The sequence below is a fragment of the Motacilla alba genome, chromosome Z (assembly GCF_015832195.1).
Source record: "Motacilla alba alba isolate MOTALB_02 chromosome Z, Motacilla_alba_V1.0_pri, whole genome shotgun sequence".
Classification (NCBI taxonomy): Eukaryota; Metazoa; Chordata; class Aves; order Passeriformes; family Motacillidae; genus Motacilla; species Motacilla alba.
The window spans coordinates 46,077,865-46,096,322 of record NC_052046.1 but is presented as its reverse complement, the minus strand read 5'-3'; the positions used below and the strand labels follow the sequence as shown (position 1 = coordinate 46,096,322).

The window sequence follows — 18,458 nt, the reverse complement described above, 5'->3', positions numbered from 1 at the left end:
CCCAAAACAACAACTACAAAAAGAAAAAAAAAGCAGAGCAATTGTGGGTACATTCCAAAGCTCTTCACCATCTCAGTTGTAAAGTCACAGTTTAAACACAACTACCAGAGGCTCTGAACACACCTGCAGTAGCTCAAAGAACACCAAGCAACATGATAATTATCCATGGCACTATTACATGATTGATTATTTTACTGCTTCTGGCTGTGAAAACAAAATAATCTCAACCAAAAGGTTGAAAATAATCATGATTTATGAGTATAACACTCCATCAATTGGGATAAACAATGATTTTCACAGTGCTCTTTTTTTTCTGAAAGAAAAAAAAAAGGAGTAGAATCCAAAAATGCCAGTCCTGTCTGCAGCCTTAGGCTGACATATTTAACACTTCAGTTCAGGAAAACACCCCAAGTCAGAAAAACACTTGAAAATGGGCTTATTTCTAAGCACCCTCTTAAATTCTTTCCTATATTTGAAACAAAGCAACAATAATAATCTCCCTCAGCCTAAGAGGCAAAATAAAAATAGTGCAGATCACAATCAAGTGTAACAGAACATAGTAGAACTTATCACCTGTTCTAATAATTAATCTGACTTGGTTGACAATAGCAGAGGAACTGTCATAAGTGAAAAAAAAAACCCTTCCTACAGGTTGTTTAGTTTCCATTCTGTAATTGTATTTCAAAAGCAGGAATTGCAGCACAAGTCTTTGATGGTAGGAAGGTTACAGCTAGCCACTCTCCTCTCTGGAAAAATAGTGAGAGTAAATAGCCTATTCATATTAATCAGAGGACTTTTTATATTATTTATGGTAAGCATTATAAGCATCTTCCTGACCAAAAGGATATTGTGAAAATCAAAGAATAAATAATTCTCAAGCACTAGAACCTGACACTAATCTGAGAAACCTGCGTACCTAAGCATGACATTTGGGTTAACAATACTTTAAGAAACCAAGACTGGCAAGTGAGACAATGATAGGGCCTTATTCATCCTTCAATAAAATCAGTAACTAGACGGTCATGCTCTCTTCTACCACCAACCATCACAAATAGATGTCCATGGTCTTTCCTATCACAAAGCATCAATTATTTTTTAAAGACCCAAATAGACAGAATACTATATTGGCTATCTGAAGCTTTAGCTAATTACTTGGGATTTGTCTGCCTTAAGTCAGAGCAGAATGGAATTTTACAAAATTACACTTCTAGAATTAACATCAAATACTGTTTTCAGAGAGAAGGAGCTGATCACAAGTAAAGTTTATTTCTTACTACTGGTTTGGATCATGACCAGTGGAAAAAAAAAAAAGTTAATTATAAAAGATTCAATTGTTAGAGAGGGCCAACTTCTCTTCCTCAGGAAGTATTTTGCTTTTTAGATCAAGAGTTCAAAATTCACAATTTTCCACCGGAAGTTCTCTTCATAATGAGTAATTAGCTATGGTCTGTATACATAGAAAATATTAACTCCTCTCCCCCAGTACAGCTCTGATGCCATGGAGCAGGTATGGAGAGAGAAAGTTGATGTGCAGTTATGTGGCCAGGCAGGTCATAGGTGAGCACTCCCAGCACTTCTGACCAGATCAAGTATTGCTGTGGCTAAACATTACTGTGTGCACACATGGATGTGCATGTGTGAATACTTGCCTTGTGACTAGAAAAGGGAAGAAAAAGATAAGAAAGTGTGCCAGGCTGTAAGAGAAACTAGGACCTGATCTATACTTTAGCCACTGAAAAATGCAAAACAGTTATTCTAACTGGCAGTTTTAATATATGTTATTCATTTGTTTAGTAGGCTTTTCTGCATTTCCCAGTATGAGGTTATTTATTTAAATAACACTACTAGTAAAGTTTAAGTAATACTTATAGGTCTTCATTTGAGAGTAGATATCTAAACCACAGATTGTTTCTGTTGACAGGTTTTGGCCAGTCCACGCTGGAAATATCTTCTTCCTACTGCTTCTGTTTGATTTCTTGGATTACAACTCAATGCATATAGTGAAGTCATAATAGTTGTCTGCTCTGAAACAAACTCCCATTTCTGTTCTCAATTTTGTTTTAACTACTGTTTCTTCTACAGAGGAGTGAAAAAAGCTCAGACGCTAGGTGGACTTTGATATGGTTCCTCTTCGTTATTTAATTAACAGAGCTAAGCAACAGTCTTGTGGACAAAAAGAGATGGCATATTATTTGCCTACGTTCTTCTCAAGGAAAATAATAAAACAAGAGTAGAGCCCTGAGGTGGAAAAGAGTGTGTTCAGAATGCTTCCAGATGTGGATATACACTGTTGTCAATGAGTGGGACAGTGAAAGAACTCAAGGAAAACTTGGTCAGAGTCCCACTGACCATAGCCAACATGGTCAGAAAGATGCACAAGAACCTATTTCTGCTGTGTCTGCCTGAAAGCAAAGCAAGGAACAGCTTCATTAACCCTGCAGTGCAGATAGCCCAGGCATGTGCCCATTAGCAAGCAAGCTCAAAGCACATAGCAGTTTCCACCCAACTCATCTATTTCCCTATACCAGGAAGGAATTTCCTGAGCTCCCACTATCATGCTCACTATGCAGTTTAATAACTGTAACTGGTCACAAGATCAGATTTAACCATTGTATTAGTATTTTGTTTCTACTGCAACATTCCAGGCTGCCATTTTAATGTTCTGAAAGTAACACTTGGGTATAAGTGCAGTGCACTTTCAAAGTTCTATCCTCTCCATCAAAGAGCTCTGAATCTCACATCTATAAGCACTTATTTTGCATCCTACAATGTTTGTCACCTTCTTGTTACTCTGACAGCAGGACTGACATTTTTTTTTGTTCATCACATTGTCAGCCTTGCTTGTACATCATCTAAAATACTGTGGCTGTAAAACACATGTTTTCATGACATGCAAGTGAGAAGCAATTTTATATTGCAGGGTTAACACACAGCCCAATGCCGTGACCTCGCATTCATACCTACATATTGAACAAAACTTGTCAGAAAGTCACATACAACCACAGCTGAGATTTCATTAGATATGTTTTCAGAAACTCACTCACTTGAAGTGATAGCCTTTTATTTTTAATGAATGCAACAAAAAGCTCTCGTCTGATCATGCAAATATGAGTACAGATGGGAGTGGAACAAGCTGTGTGGAAGCAGCAGCAGCTACATCTGGAAAATTGGCTGTATCCACCCTAAAGTGCAAAGCACACAGAAAACAACAGCAACTGTATGCAACTGCCAAATATGATGGTCTTAATTCCTAACACTTCTGAGCCATAATGCTAATTCTAGAAAGAAGAAAAGGCTGCTAGATGCAGAATATATCTGACTGCACAACAATCAAAGCAGCAATTATAACTGAGAGTAATATTAAGAAATGACATGATTTTAGGTACTTGTAGGAATCTGAGAAGTTGTTGATAATGAAGCTTCACTGAAAGTGTCCCATTTTGTGTGATGTAAATGGAAGTTACATTTGCATAGCTGGCACTTACTGTATAATGTAAAGACAGAAAACTGCTAAGCATAACAGGCAACTTCTTAATGGCAAATGCTCTTCTTTATTCTCAAAACTGGATATTTTTTTCAAATATTAAGTGGATTTTCTCTGTTAAAAAAAAAAAAAAAAAGTAGAATCAAGTATTTCCATTGTTCCTAGCAGGAAAAACCACTTTCTCCATGCTCTGTGAATTTCCCAGGTCTGGCTGGTACAGAGCCCATCCTAACTACAAGCTTGTTCTGCACTCCTGGACAGGCTGTTATCTGTGGTATTTGGCACAGCAGCAGATTCAGAGAGGGAACTGCCAGAGATGGAGAGGACAGCATTTTGAGCTCACCATAGACAACTGAGGGGCTCAGTCAAGACTGGGAGGAGCCAAGCTGTAGGAGAGACAGCGGCATGCCCAGTCAAGCAGGATGGAAGAGAGAAACTCACAACAGTACAAGAGAGCTGGCTGGCAGGATGACTTGAAGGCAGAGTGCATTTCTTCTCATTCATCTGGCCATTCTGCTGCCCACACAAGCCAAAATTCATACAAGGTGAACAGTTGTTTCCTATCAAAAGTATAGACTGCCTGATATGAAATAAGACCAGTCGCCTGATTTTAACCTGGCAAAGGGTCACAACAATGGAAACAGCTATCTAATTGTTGCCTGGGGGGCTCTGCCTCATTTGTGGTAAATAACCTTTACAGGACAAAAGACTACCATAAAAATTAGCAACTACTAGATATCTTTGCTAGCAGACACAGAGATGCCATTATTCAAGAGGTCAGAGTGATCTGTCATGTTACCTAAGACCAGGAAACTTTATTACATGCACATCAGTTTAATGAAAACAAAGCTTTTTCTTCTCTAATATTATCAGGCATTGATTTAGCAGCACTTACCTCTTAAAAATGTTTTGATATTTACAGCATTTTTTATTTTTGTGAACATATACTTTCTCTTCCCCACTCTGTGATTTGTGAGAGTATACATTTTCCTACAAAAAATTCAACTACACGTAAAATTTTAAATCTTGGTGGTGTACCTGCATTAGATAGCAGTTACTGTGTTAACTAATTATATGGAAGGTTATTTTTCCTGGTACAAATGCATGTTCTCATGCTTTGGGAAAACATTTAGGAAATTTTGTTCAAAGCAGGAAGTGAGATGCTAACCACAACCTAACCATTAGCTGTCCTCTGTGGCACTGAAGAAAAGCATCTTTGAAAAGTCTGGAGTGGCTATTTGCATGTGTTGCTGTTGCACTTTCTGTTGGTGCGAAATTAAGAATGCGAAATTAAGAATGCAGTGCAAAAAAGCTCCTGCAGATCCTCTACTATGTCCACTACCTGCTGCCTCTCAGACTTTCTACAAAGCAGCCAACTTGAAAGAGACTGGGTGATTTACAGTCCAGCTCCATGAATGTAGATAAGATCTGGTCAAAGATCTAAAACAAAACAAAGAACTCTGTATTACTCTTGGAATGGATTCTCAAATATTTAAAACTACTGTGACCCAGAAAGCCAAACGATTGATGTATTACCCTCGACCTTGCCATTCTCGGCTAGTCTGTTTTGCTCTGCTCTGTCTCTGTATTCTGCTTTGTATATATTAATCTGAAATATCTAACCTCTCTTTTTTGATAAAGTAAGCACTGTAGAGATAATTGGTTCTTAAGTGTTCTGCTCAGTTACTTGGCTGTCTATAGGTATCTCCTGACTATGCAATACAGCAGACATTTTGCTAGCATCATTATTCAGAAGAAAAATATAATTAGAAAATCCTATTACCATTCCTTGCAGGATAATGAAAGCAATACCTAAAACATGTTCTCAGAATATTTATTTTCATTTTGTATATTGATTCAATGAAATTATATATTATTTATATTTTCTCCTACTGGGAAAAAAATGTACGGTGACTTGATTCATCAAAAAAAAATTCTCTATATATTTATAAACATAACTATCTTGAATAATACCAAGTGCTAGTCAAACTGAAGGAAATCTTATTTATAATACAAGGTAAATGAACTCTATTTCTCCTTGTGTTTGCCTCTCTAACACAGTGGTAAACTTGAACATGTAAACTTAACATGGCAACCTAAATATAATGAATGAAAAAAACCCCATGCATATAGAAGAAACAAAATGGACTGCATTACATATATATGTTTCTTCCTCCTGTTTTTCTCTTCTTCTGCATGAAAGTAAGCACACAACAAAACCCCAGCCTTCCCTGAAAAACCAGTGAAAGAACCTAAATTTCACACCTCATGCAGAAATTGGAAAATAAGTCAGAATTGTGTATCTGGCACTGCAATTCATGCATGTTTACAACTGCTAACAGGAGTTTGAGAAAAGAACAATAACAGATGAAGTCCTTAACTGGCATGAAACACTTTTCTGGGTTTCCTGAAAAAGGTCTACAAAATGGTAAAAGTAAGACTGAGTTACAATTATGAAGAAGGACATTCACAGACTGTAAAATTCAGCTTTGAAGAGCATATATCCGGGCCACAGCACTGCCACTCAACTTTTGGTAGTCACAGTAGGACTGAATTAATTTACCATAATCCACTTTCCCACCCACCAATTACCATGAGACAAAGACTACCACAAACTTTCAAGAATTTGACTTGGCAGGATTTTGTGAAATTACTTCATATACAAAAGAAGTAGGATACATGCAGTATTATGTTACTGTAATAAGGCTTCTAAGCAGATTTTAAGTGACCTTATTGGCCCAAGTCATAAAACGGTAATCCTTAGTGGACTTAAAATTTATGGAGAAATTTGACATGAGCAACAGCCCTTTGCTGCTGTAGTTAGTAAAAAAGGCTATAGCACATTCTGATTTATTGCATTCTAATGTGCTATTTCAATTTATTTTTTAAAAGAGATTTGTAAGAATTTTATTAATAGAACTTCAGTTGAATAGCAACAAGCAAACCAATAACCAAACAGTTTCATACACACTTTGCTTTCCAAATAATGAACACAGCACTCAACACTAACCTCAAACTGCTAGCATATCAGCTACAATCATTGTATCAGTCAGATCATCATAAGGTCCAATTATATCAGTCCACTGCAAGTGCATCTAATGAGGTACATTCAGCAAAATTGTTTATTACAGAGTTCAAGTATTATTAAAATACCTTTAGCTTTCCCACATTCCAGTGACTAAACTTTCAAAAGTAAAAGCTTAGGAGCAGTAATGCTTAACACAGAATAATAAAGTAAGGTGAAGCCTTTGTGTTCCAGCATTGGGAGAAACAAATAACACTGAAGAGACAGATGTGAAGAGACTGAAGAGACTCTGTGAACTGGTGTCACCACCAAAATGTTGCAGCTTTTGACATTAGTGAGTGGAGACATTAGTGAAATATCTCCAAACAATTAAAGGGGTGTTTGTCTACAAAGCTGACATGGCCAACTGCCCTGTTGAAGTGTGTCTACACCAATGCATGAAGCATGAGCAGCAAACAGGATGAGTTAGAAGCCACTGTGGTGCTCAAAAGCTCTCTCCTATCTGCCATCACTGCACCTTGGTGGACGAATACCATGTGTGGCTCCTGAGTGCAGCTATCAATGGCTACAGGCTGTTCAGAAGGGATAGGAGAGGAAGGAGGGCTGGAGAGCTTCCTCTCAACTTCAGGAGGTGGATTGAGTGTGAAGAGACATCTCAGAAGAACAGCCATGGAAGCCTGGAAGGCTGGAAGCCTGAACGTAAGCATCAGAGTCTGAGGCAACAAAAGGAAACTTGTGGATAGTGTCTGCTACAGGCTGTCTGATCCATTTTGTGGATGAAGCCTTCTTCTGTTCATGTTATGGGAAGCATTATGCTCAAAACTCTTGTCCTGCAAGGAGACTTCAACCACCCTGACATTCATTGGGAAGTAGCAAAGCAAGCTTTAGGCAATTCAGAAGCCTCCTGGATAATTTATGGAGCCAGGTAATAGAAAGCCCTACCACAGGGGATGAGATACTGGAGCCACTAGCCACCGACATGAGCAAGCTAACTGGGGACATCAAGACTGAAGGCAGCCTGCACTGCAGTGATCATGCACAAGTGGAGTTTGCAGACCCAGGAGATACGGCAAAGATCAGACAAAAAATAAAGATAGGACCCTGAACTTTAAGAAAGCAGCTTCCATCTTTTCAAGGAGATAGTCAATAGGATCCCTGGAGAATTGCTGTTAGGAGCACGGAAGCAGAACAGAGCTGACAATCTATAAGAATATCTTCCACAGAGTGCAAGATCTCTCAATGCCCAGATGTAGGGAATCAAGTCAGGAAGGCAAGAGACCAGTATGGCTGAGTAGGAAAAGGGCAGGAAGCGAATGCACAGGCAATGGAAGCATAGCAGGTATCTGGGGAAGAGCACAGGGACACGGTCCAGTTGCATATAAAGACGGAGTCAGGATGACCAAGGCAAAGCTGAAGCTGAACTTGGCAAGGTATACAAAGAATAAAAAGAGAGGTCTCTACAAGCCTGTGAGCCAGAAAAGGAAGGTCAGAGAAAACATATTCCCTCTGCCCCTCCACAACCCTGGTAAGCAAGGCTGACAAAGTGGTAACAATGGAAGAAGAGAAGGCTAAGTAACTTAATAGCTTCAGTGTTCACTGGCAAGCTTTCTTCCACAACTCTTGAGACCACAGTACACAGGACACGTACTGGGGGACCAAAAGTCCCTCCCACTGTAAGAGAAGATCAGTTTTGTGACCAGGCTGCTTTAATTCTGTACCTTCACTCAGTAACACAGCACAGCACCTTGGTAGTTTATGATTGCTTGTATGGCCAACAACAGATTAACGAACAGTACAGGCTGTAGCCAGGTGAGGGTCAGCCTCTTCTCTGTACCAAGGCAAGGTACAACAGAACAAGACAACATAGCTTCAAGCTGCACAAGAGGAGCCTGAGGTTGGACATCCAGAAGAAATTCTTCATTTTCTGGGGATTGTCAAACTATTGGAATGTGTTGTTTAGGGAGGTGGTTGAGTCTGTATCTCTGGAGGTGTTCAAGAAATGACTGGACATGGCACTCAGTGTACTTGACAAGGTGGTGTTCTGTCATGGGTTAGACTCAATTTTGAAGGTATTTTCCAAGTTTAATGATTCTATAATTCTTTCTATAGACATCTGTTTTTCTGTAAATAATCTGGATAAGAGCCATAAAAAATGGACCATTCTTTGTGTATTTACAAAATTCCCAGGGGTAAGGATACATTTCACCTTGGCAGGCTCATGGTCAGTCAGCCCTCTCTCCCTTTCTGTCCATCTTTCCCACTTTTCCTCCCCACCAAGGAAAGTTCCTGATTTTCCTCACATTTTCACTTCATCACTTTCAGCCAAAGGAGTTGCATTAACCATAGAGAAAAATATTTGTATTTACTAAAATAGAAAATTTTATTCTCACTATAATCTACAAAATTCTAAGGTGTGGTTAAGCCATTTTCCACTGTGCTTCCCTTGGGCAAAAGGGTATGTATGTGATTATTTTAGGGTAGAAGAAAGAACTGGCCTGCCTCCTTTTATATCCTTAGATATGGGGTCTTAAAGACTCAGATCCAAAGCCTCAATTTTCAAAGCATAAAAAACAACAAACCTGTTATATTATGATCTAATTAGATGCACAGGTCTGACTCAATTAGTTTTTAGAACTAATTTTAAATATTAACATGTCAATAAGTAAATTTCAAATAATATTTTTTCCCTTCCTATTTTATCCAGGAAAAAGATGTTTATGACCAGACTTCTCTACAATGTTGACTTGTTACTCATCATGCAGTAGAACACTGGGCTGTGTTTACACTACTGCAAAGCTTAAAGCATTTTGTGGAACTTATTCTGCCAGATGTTGCCTTATTCAAAATTTGTACACAGCAAAAGAAACATAACAGTCAAGTCCTGCCTTTTGGCAAAATGACAAAATAGACATACATTAAATGTCAGCTTTCTAGAGTTTACATCACTCACACCCTTCAGTCTACAAGGACCTACAAATTACAGCTGTCGAAGTTTTTGCATAACCTAAACTTTCAGCTCTAGAGAACCCTTACTTGTCTACATTTATTTATATTCTTGGTAATGGAGTGGTTCATTATTTATACTAGCTGTTTAAACAGTAACTGGGTTGTTTTAGGAATTGTGCATTTGTGCAGAGATGGGCTGTGCATTTTATGTGTCTGAAGGAAATCAAGATTCCTCGACAAAGAAAGTAGAACTAAAATTGTGCAATCGTAAGAGTAACATTATTTTTCCATAAAATCTTTTGCAATAGTTTTTGCAAGGAAAGAATGTACTTCTCACATCTACTAGTCATGTTTTTTGACTGCTAGGATTTAACATTTTTAAATCTATAAACAGACACTGCTACATTTTCAAGTCTCCTTTCATTTTTAGAAATGTGTAACTTTGCTCATGTATAAACAGCTCTGGAGATGTGTTATGGAAGAGTTATTACCTACACACTAAACAATCTCCTAACTGAACTTAAAACCGAGACTGGAGCTCTGCAGACCTTCAAAAATAGAAATGGGTGAACTTTTTCAAATAGGGAGCCTTTTGATCTTGATGATTCAAGAGTCCACAGAAGTAGAAACTCTTACATCTCCTATCTCCATCTCCGACTTTTTCGATGCATGTTTCCTTTCGAAATTGACAGCATCGAGAGAATTGATCATTATTTGTAGGCAACTGGAAACCTGAAAAATGTGTGAATGAAAGACAGTATTAGTATTACTTTGCAAAGGGAGCATTAACATAGGTAGAAATAACCTGCATGTGCATAAATATGCACACAGTAAATATTAACTCTGAGTTTTTTTCTCTGCAGTCCCATTCCTCCAGCATCTTTTAAGCATGCACCTTTTAAGAGATATTCAACAATGTAGAAATTTGAGTAATTTTATGAAAACTAGCTCAAAAATTAATAACACAGCATTCTGGATTCCACATTTCAGACCTTACATGCATTTAACAAGAAGTTAAGGGTTTCATGATAAAACACTTGTAGTGACCATGTACTTCACACAAAGGTGAGTGTTTATGACCTCAGTGAGATGGGATTTCCATTTCCTTTAATGAGCCAAGACATCAGACTTGCACTCTTAACTCACACAAACACAGAACCTGCCCCTGGGACAATATGTCTGTTTCTGCGGAAGCATAGGAAAGTAGGTGTGGAGAAGGGGGGAGGAGGGGAGATGGGGACAGGGACCTGTGTAACCAAACCAAGGCAGAGATGGCATGTGTAGCTTAGCTGATCTTTGGGCCAGAAAGAAGAAAGTACAACTTTTCAACAAAAAGTGAAGTTTTGCATTGGGAGTTGATGGTGGCACCCCTGGGTAGCACCGCATGCATTTCTGCTGCAGAGGCTGACACTGTCAATAGCTCTGATCACTGCAACATACTCTTTTCCAATTTGCTCTCCTTGGAACAATGGCTCATAAAGGCACAAAGCACAGTATATTTTTCAGAGCCGTTTGGGTTTTGAGTTTGGTGGGATGGCAGATGCATGTTGCCTCAGCTTCCCTGTCAAAACATTTAATACTGGCAAAGACAGTAAAACCAGACGCAAACTATACCAGAAATCATCTGTAGTATTTAAAGGTGTCTTGTTTATTCACTTGCTTCTTCACGAAGTCAACAGACACTTATCAAACCTACAACATGTGTGGAGAAAGCTAAAACTCTGCCTTTCCCTACTGAGAGGAAGAATGTGGTATTTAGCCAAAGGATCACAAAGCAGGTAGATCTGATGGGATAGTGGAGCTTGGTTGCTGAGGAAGAACATATATGCCAGCTGTACAGTCCACATCTGGCTGAGCAGCCACACTCCTTGTCCAGCAGCATGTACTGCAATTTCACTCTGGCAAACCAAACAGAGCAAAGGGGAGGAAGTCCATATGGAGATGAATTAAAAGACAGGCAGGATGGAGGGAATGCAGGACTCAAGAAGAACAGGTCAAACGTAGTGATATATGGGAAGAGGGAAAAAAGTTCCATCAGGGAAAAACAGGAAGTCAGCTGACAAACAGTCTTCTAAGCAGAACACCTATTTACATGCCTAGCATGACATAAGCTCCTTTAACCATACCACCTGAACCTCCATTTCTCACATACCAGAGACATGAAGGCTAAAAGCAACACATGTCTTGGAAACTATTTAAAAAATATATATATGAAAACCAAGGTTTTAGGGGAAAAATTAACTGTGGCTTTTGAAATATAATCTGGAGTCACAGATTATATGATATGGATAAGACATAGAACATCAAGTGCACAACTTCTTTGCACAAAGATATTCATAATTTGAAGTGTACATTGTTTTATTTTTAAGCACAGGCTGAAAAGATTGAATTGGCATCAACACTAACATTGAGATGCTTTCTAGAAGAATACACTAATAGTCTAATTTATAGAAGAGAATGAGAGATATTCAGGTAAAATACTTTTTAACTACAAAAACAATTAAAGGTTGAATGGCTAATCCTCTTCCTGGAGCTTTTCAATTTCTTAATGTCTGTGAAAAGCTACTAACTGAAACTCATTTGTTGCAGCTGTAAAGTGCCATTAAGTGCCAGACTGAGTCATGTCATTAACTCCAGTTTCTGAAAGAACAGCTTGCTAATTCTATAAAGTCATTCAACCTCCTGGTAGCACATATGAGGAAACATAAGCCAACCCAAAGCTTTTCCAGCCACTCTTTCTGAGAACAGTCTGGCAGCAATAGAACCAGAATCAGGGAATGGGAAAACCGCATATGGTTTTTATCTGATCTCTCAGCCTTTGTCATAAGGAAATGCAATCTGCACATAGAAGAAATGACACTCTAGTCAAAATGCTTGTTTATATATCTGCCTCAGTTTTGAGCAGGGTTTTAGCTGTAATCTAGAAGTTCATGAGGCCTACACAAGCCAGTTGGTTCAGAATCAGAATAATGGAGCTTATGCTGTTACAAAGACTGAAAACATTGTTTTGGATAAAACAGCCAGGTAGACACAGTTGTTAATTGTCTTGCTTATACCATGCAACCACAATGTAAGCAGAGAGCAAGGAAGACAAAAGGATTTTAAGGAAGCAGAAACTTTAAATGGCTTCAGTCCTTAGCAGCCTATACTCACCGCTTAACATAGAGGAAAGAGTTGTGACTGATGTGAGAAACAGGTATTTAGTCTTTTTAAATCAACCAGCCCAGATCTCCAAAGCTACACACGCTAGTTTATGTGTAAAAAAGGACTACAAAACTTCATCATCCATTACAAAAACCTTGCACTCCAGTTATTTTTCTTTTGAAAGACAATTTTATAATAAGTAAACAGTATATTTTAAACCCATCGCAGCACGCCTCAAAGCATCTTCTTTCATTAATGCAGTTTGTCATTTTACAAAAACATATACTAAAGCTAGTTGCGTTCTACACAAAGCTAGAATGTAGGACTTGAAACAGAACAATCATAATTTAAGAAAAAATATGTACATTTCAATTCCAAATGAGGCACTACATCAGCCAAAGCTTGCTTCTGATGGACTAGTGATAAATTATAGGATTCTCAGTAATCTTCCAATAAACAAAGTGAACACTGTTCTTCACGCAGAAACCGCTGGTTAAATCACACATGACATAGATCTGATATTCTTGCTGGAAAATATGACATTGCCTTAATTGTTAGACAGCCTTCTAGAAACACTCAATTTTCCAGCTTGCCTCTATGTAAGCACAGAGTTTAAAAGAAAAATTATGTGATAGAAGTCATAAACATACAAAGACCCTACCTAGCAATGTAGATCTTGAAAGAGTTTTCTATACCCTGGATCAAAGAAGAAAAATACTTTCATAAATACACTGTGAAGGAAGGAAGAAAGATTATATGAAGCTGTAATTATTTTGCAGAAGAAAATGATGCCTGTCATCCTGTTCTAACAGGCCGTAAAGATGCCTAACACTAAAACCAGTGTCTCACTCGTAAGAGGTAAGAGTTCTGCATGGTATTTGGAATAAGACCTGCCTTGCAATGGTAAGCTCCCTAAATGTTTGGCAGGGAAACAGTACCACCTGCAGTATATGGCCAAACTTGTTTATTTGTGCACAAGGCCAAGATCACATACTCTTTGATGAAACATGTCTATTTTAAACATGTATCTGGAGCAAAAACATGGTGTATTTAGGGCTCTGGGCTTTTAAGTGAAAGTTTGCCATGGCAGGAGTCACGCACAAAATAATCTCAACTAGAACATCAATTTCTCTTTCATACAAAACAATTCTCTTGTATAAATAGCACTTTGACAGAATAAACTACATTCTGCCCTGCATCTGTCTGCTTTCAAAGTCACGAGCAGAACTATGTTTACTGAAGCAGAAAAAATCTATCATTCCTTTCTATTAAATTTATTTCCTACAAAATGACACTTTATCAGATCTCTGAATGGTCTGGGCAGGCAGGGTAGATTATTTTTTTTGTAAGCAGCTGCTTTACAGATCTCAATTTAAAAACATTTTGTTTTCAAACACCCTATTTCTATTTAAATATTAAAGTATTTTTTTCTGTGCAAAGCAGTAACCTAGTAAAAATAGTTAATTTAAGCTACAAAAGTATTCAGTAGTATTTAATAGTTAAAAAAAACCAAACCAGATCTCTGAAGAAACAGAAGCCAAAGACAAAGGAACTGGAGCTAGAATAAGCTGAAATGCTAAAACAGGTTTTGACAGAAGCAGACTATTCCACAGGTGCATTGTGCGTTCTTGCTTCATTCCAAATTTCAACTACTTCATTCAAAGCTGAAAAACCAACTGGGATTTTAAAAGCCAGGAAACCTTATTTTTCTCTTACAATCTATGAATAAAAATGAGGTGAGCGGCTGAGATCCAGATAAATCTCAAAGTCCATGGTAACAAGAAACAATCAGTTCAATTCACTACTACAGATAAAATAGTATTTACTAAGTCAATATGTTTCAAATTAAAAACATATTTTAGGAAAGCAATTTTCTCTTCCATATGAATGTTTAAGAGATTTTATTTTACTGTGGTTTTTTTTTCAACCCTCGTTTTATACACAAATAGCACAACCATGGATAATAAATGCTTATGCTATCATTGTTTAAATCTTGGGAAATGAGAAAACATAATAAATGTATATTAAACCACACTACTGATGAAGTGCCTTGCCCCATCAGAAAAAAGGGGTACTAGTAACATACTCATAAACCTTTAAACTGTTTTAATTACCAAAGACAACAAATATTACCCTATCAAAAATAAACCAAAGCAAAAGAATATTGAAAGTAACAGTTTTCCAATCTTCCAATTTCAATTATAATCAGAATCACTTATATTAAATTTTTTCACCCTGTTTTTCATTACCTAGAACCTGGAGGAAAAGGGAATGTGTTACACTGCTTGGAAATTGAAGGGCACAAGATTTCATTTTCTTCTGTTAATAAAATGTGGCAGTATGGAGCTGACAGTACAATCTGCAAGTCGGCACCACCCTCTCCATTATCTCAACTTGAAATAAAATAAAAAGAGCTCATTTCTAGTTTAAGACAAAATTGTTGCCATTCTCATGGTATAGGCGAAGTATTTTCACTTCATCTTTCAACAGCAAGGCATGGTGTACAGGCAGGACAATAGAGGGAGTTTCCCCAAAACTGAAATACATCAGTAAAAGTGACAAGAGAGGCACCAGTCTACCTACTCCATCTGAGGCCACAGAATTCACTTGCTTTGAAGGGGTGTGGCCTTCAGGGCAGCTAGGACAAGGATGAGAGACATGAAGTCTTGACTCCATGTTTCAGAAGGCTGGTTTATTATATCATGATATGTATTACATTAAAAATATTAAACTAAAACTATACTAAAAGAACAGAGAGAAAGGAACCATCAGAAGGCGAGACAGGAATAGAATGGAATGAATAACAAAGTCTTGTGACTCCCAGAGAGTCTGACCCCGCTGCATCCTTGACTGGTTATTAAGTAGAAACACCTAACACGGACCAATCAAGGAAGCACCTGTTGCATTCCACAGCAGCAGATAGTTATTGTTTATATTTTGTTCCTGAGGTCCTTCAGCTTCTCAGGAGAAGAAAATCCTGGCAAAAGGATTTTCATAAAATATCAAGATTTTACTGGGGTAGGAGCATAACAACTGCTTTGATATAAAACAACACCTCCATAAATACACAGATTGTATAGTGAAAAGACTTCATCAAGTTGCTTTCAATTAAGTCATTTACTGTTAGGAATTCATCTTCTCTTTCCCTAAGAGAAATGAGGAGGGAGTTGAAAGGGTTGATTTAGGCTACAAGGAGATGTTTTCTGCAGTAATCAAGTCGTCCAGGTGAAGTCAGAACACTTCAAATTGATGTTATGGGCTAGGTGCCTAGCTGGCACTTGGATTCAAAGAGTTTGATATCAATCAATGTTAGAAAACATGTTAGGAGAACCATTTAATGTAAAATAATGGCAGAAACAAATGCTTTCCTTTTTGTTTTCCTTTTTTTGTACAAGCATCTTACAAAATGTTATGGCTGTGTTTATCAGCAGAAGCAGAACTAGCTTAGCCACCTTTGTAATTACCAAAAAACCTGTATCACTGGTTCAGTTAATTTGATGCACACCTGATCCCAGTCTGAAGGTCTATATTTTAACCAGAATGTTACATCACTTAAGCAAAATGTAAGTTGCTTAAGAATGGAAATAGCATGTTGTGATACAATGTAGGTGTTCTTGACCAAAACCTCAGTATGAAGATAAAGGTACTAGCTTTTTCCCAGCTACTTTGCCAGTTCAATCAAGCTTTCCCCTGCCAAAATTCACTTCTGTGTTAATACTTATTGGTATAAAATTTGAACATATTATTCTGTTGTACTGTTTATTGGCACTTATTTAACAAGAAGTTTTCTGCACAGTTTTGATCTGTGATGGCATGTGATATCAATCACACAGTTTATATACAGTTCCACCGGTTCCACTGAAAATTTTCAGTATCTTCTAAAGATAAAGTTATTTCTATTCAAATGAAGAAAGTCCATACAGACAGCCACCGGGTAAGGCAGAATAAAAACACCGAAGCTTTTACTGCAAATATACTCTCTAGATATGCTGTTGAGCCATAAATATAGGTATGTATCATATATAATTGCTTATTAACATCATATATGAATAAAATTTAATCATTCTAAGTTAGGAGGGAGAAGCAAATAACCTATAAAGCCTAATTTGCTCACAAACCAGAATGAGCTACCTGAAAGGTATGAAGCTGATCCTGTTTGGCTATGCTGATATAATTAGCTTCAGTTGCCTGCGCTCTGATACCATATTAGGTAGGAAAAATGTTGCAAAATGGATAAGGGTGTACTGCTATAAAGACATTTGTAGCCCCAACCTCCTCAGGTACCAATGGCCCTATAGATATTCTGGCGGCCAGTGGGTAGCCACCCCTGTGTCTTCCAGCTATTTGCTCACAGGATCAGCAAAAGAGGAAACTGAGGACATAAGAAACTGTACCAAAGATAAATGCAGTATGACAGCAGTAAAAGTTCTTCTTTTTTTGGCTTTCTAAGCTTTTCCTCTATGCACCACCATGAGACCCAAGTACTTACTAAAATCACAGAAAAACAATAACCACAGAATAGTGGTATTTGGAAGGGACCCACAAGGATCATTGAGTCCAGCTCTTAAGTCCATGACTCATACACAGATTGAGTCTGTGACCTTGGCATTGTTAGCACCATGCTCTAATGAATTGAGCTGATCTCAAAGGAGTCTGGCTGCTCCCAGCAATAGGCATTTTGCACCCATTGCTCAATACCAGACATTAACCTCCACTGGGGCAGGAGATGGCACAGCATTAGAACTGGTGTTGTGGGGCAGAGGATGCAAGAACAGAAGAACGCAGCAAAGCCCTGAGTTGTGGGGTTTCACCCCCGGATTGGGATGACCCCGAAAGATGGAAAAGTCTCTCCTCCAACCCGTGCCTTCGAAGAAAGACTCAGTAGTCTTCTGTTGTCTGTTCTCAAGGTTGTTTATTGTTGGTTATCTACAAGATTCTTCTCCCTGAACTGCTGTGGCCCGTTCAGCAGCTCAGACAAAGGCACTCTGCCCTCTCAGGGGGCTGGTGCCATCTTTTATATCATATATTACGTACTACATGTTTATGCTTTTTCTCCAATACCTACTATCTATATTGAATGGTGACTTTCTACTCTAAACCAATCTGTGAGTGCCAACACCACCAAAGACATGGAGGCTAGGAAGGAGAAAGAAAGAGGACAGGGCACACCCAAGTCCCTCCATCTTAGATCTCCTGACCCCCATGTACAAAACTTGGACCCCTGCGTACAAGGCTTAAAACCCCCCTGTACAGCACTCAAAAATCCTACCCTTTACTTCGTGATTATCTCTACTATGCTATCTAACTTGTGTGTGTGGCTTGTAATTCTTCATACAGAGTTAGTAATTTGCTCCACGGGCTAAGATCAAAACCCCACGTGTGTCTTTGGCTGCATGCCAGGGTCTCAGAGCCCCCTGCCAGCGGCTCTGGCCATCCAGGACACCCAGAGGAGAGTCCTGGGTTCCGACACTGAGTGATGCTCTCTGTGATCTCCACCTGTTCACCTTTTCCCCTGCACCCAAGCTTGCTTTCCACTCATAATCATCTTTCCCTTTATCTTCCTTTACAGAGAACTATGCATTGGCATTCCTCAGACTCATGGCTGAGCAGATGAAACATCTAAGTCAGGAAACTCTGGCTTACTAAAGTTCATGCAGTAATAACTTTAGGCAACATAGGAGCCTCACTCTCCCATTCACCATCAGTATCATGCAAGGTGGCTAGCTGCCCCTTGGGGTTCCAGAGACTGACAGGACCATATTGCACTGAGTTGGGCACCTACTTGCTAGGGAAGAGATTTGCCCAGTCTCTCCTGGGAAAACCGTGGCAGCCACAGCACTGAAAAGTGGTGACACAGCA

At 38.5% G+C, this 18,458-nt stretch overlaps 1 protein-coding gene across 5 annotated transcripts in view; it reads right to left on the bottom strand.

Annotated features, from left to right (window-relative positions):
• Positions 1-18,458, bottom strand: part of ROR2 (receptor tyrosine kinase like orphan receptor 2) — a 152,560-nt gene that overhangs the window by 61,975 nt on the left and 72,127 nt on the right. Inside the window, exon 1 of one of the 5 annotated variants that reach the window (XM_038123505.1) lies at positions 3,486-6,093. The exons of the other annotated variants lie outside the window; for them this stretch is intronic. The gene's annotated coding sequence lies outside the window, so the exon portion shown is untranslated. Of the gene's footprint in view, positions 1-3,485; positions 6,094-18,458 lie in introns of those variants that run through there. 5 annotated transcript variants of the gene reach the window in all.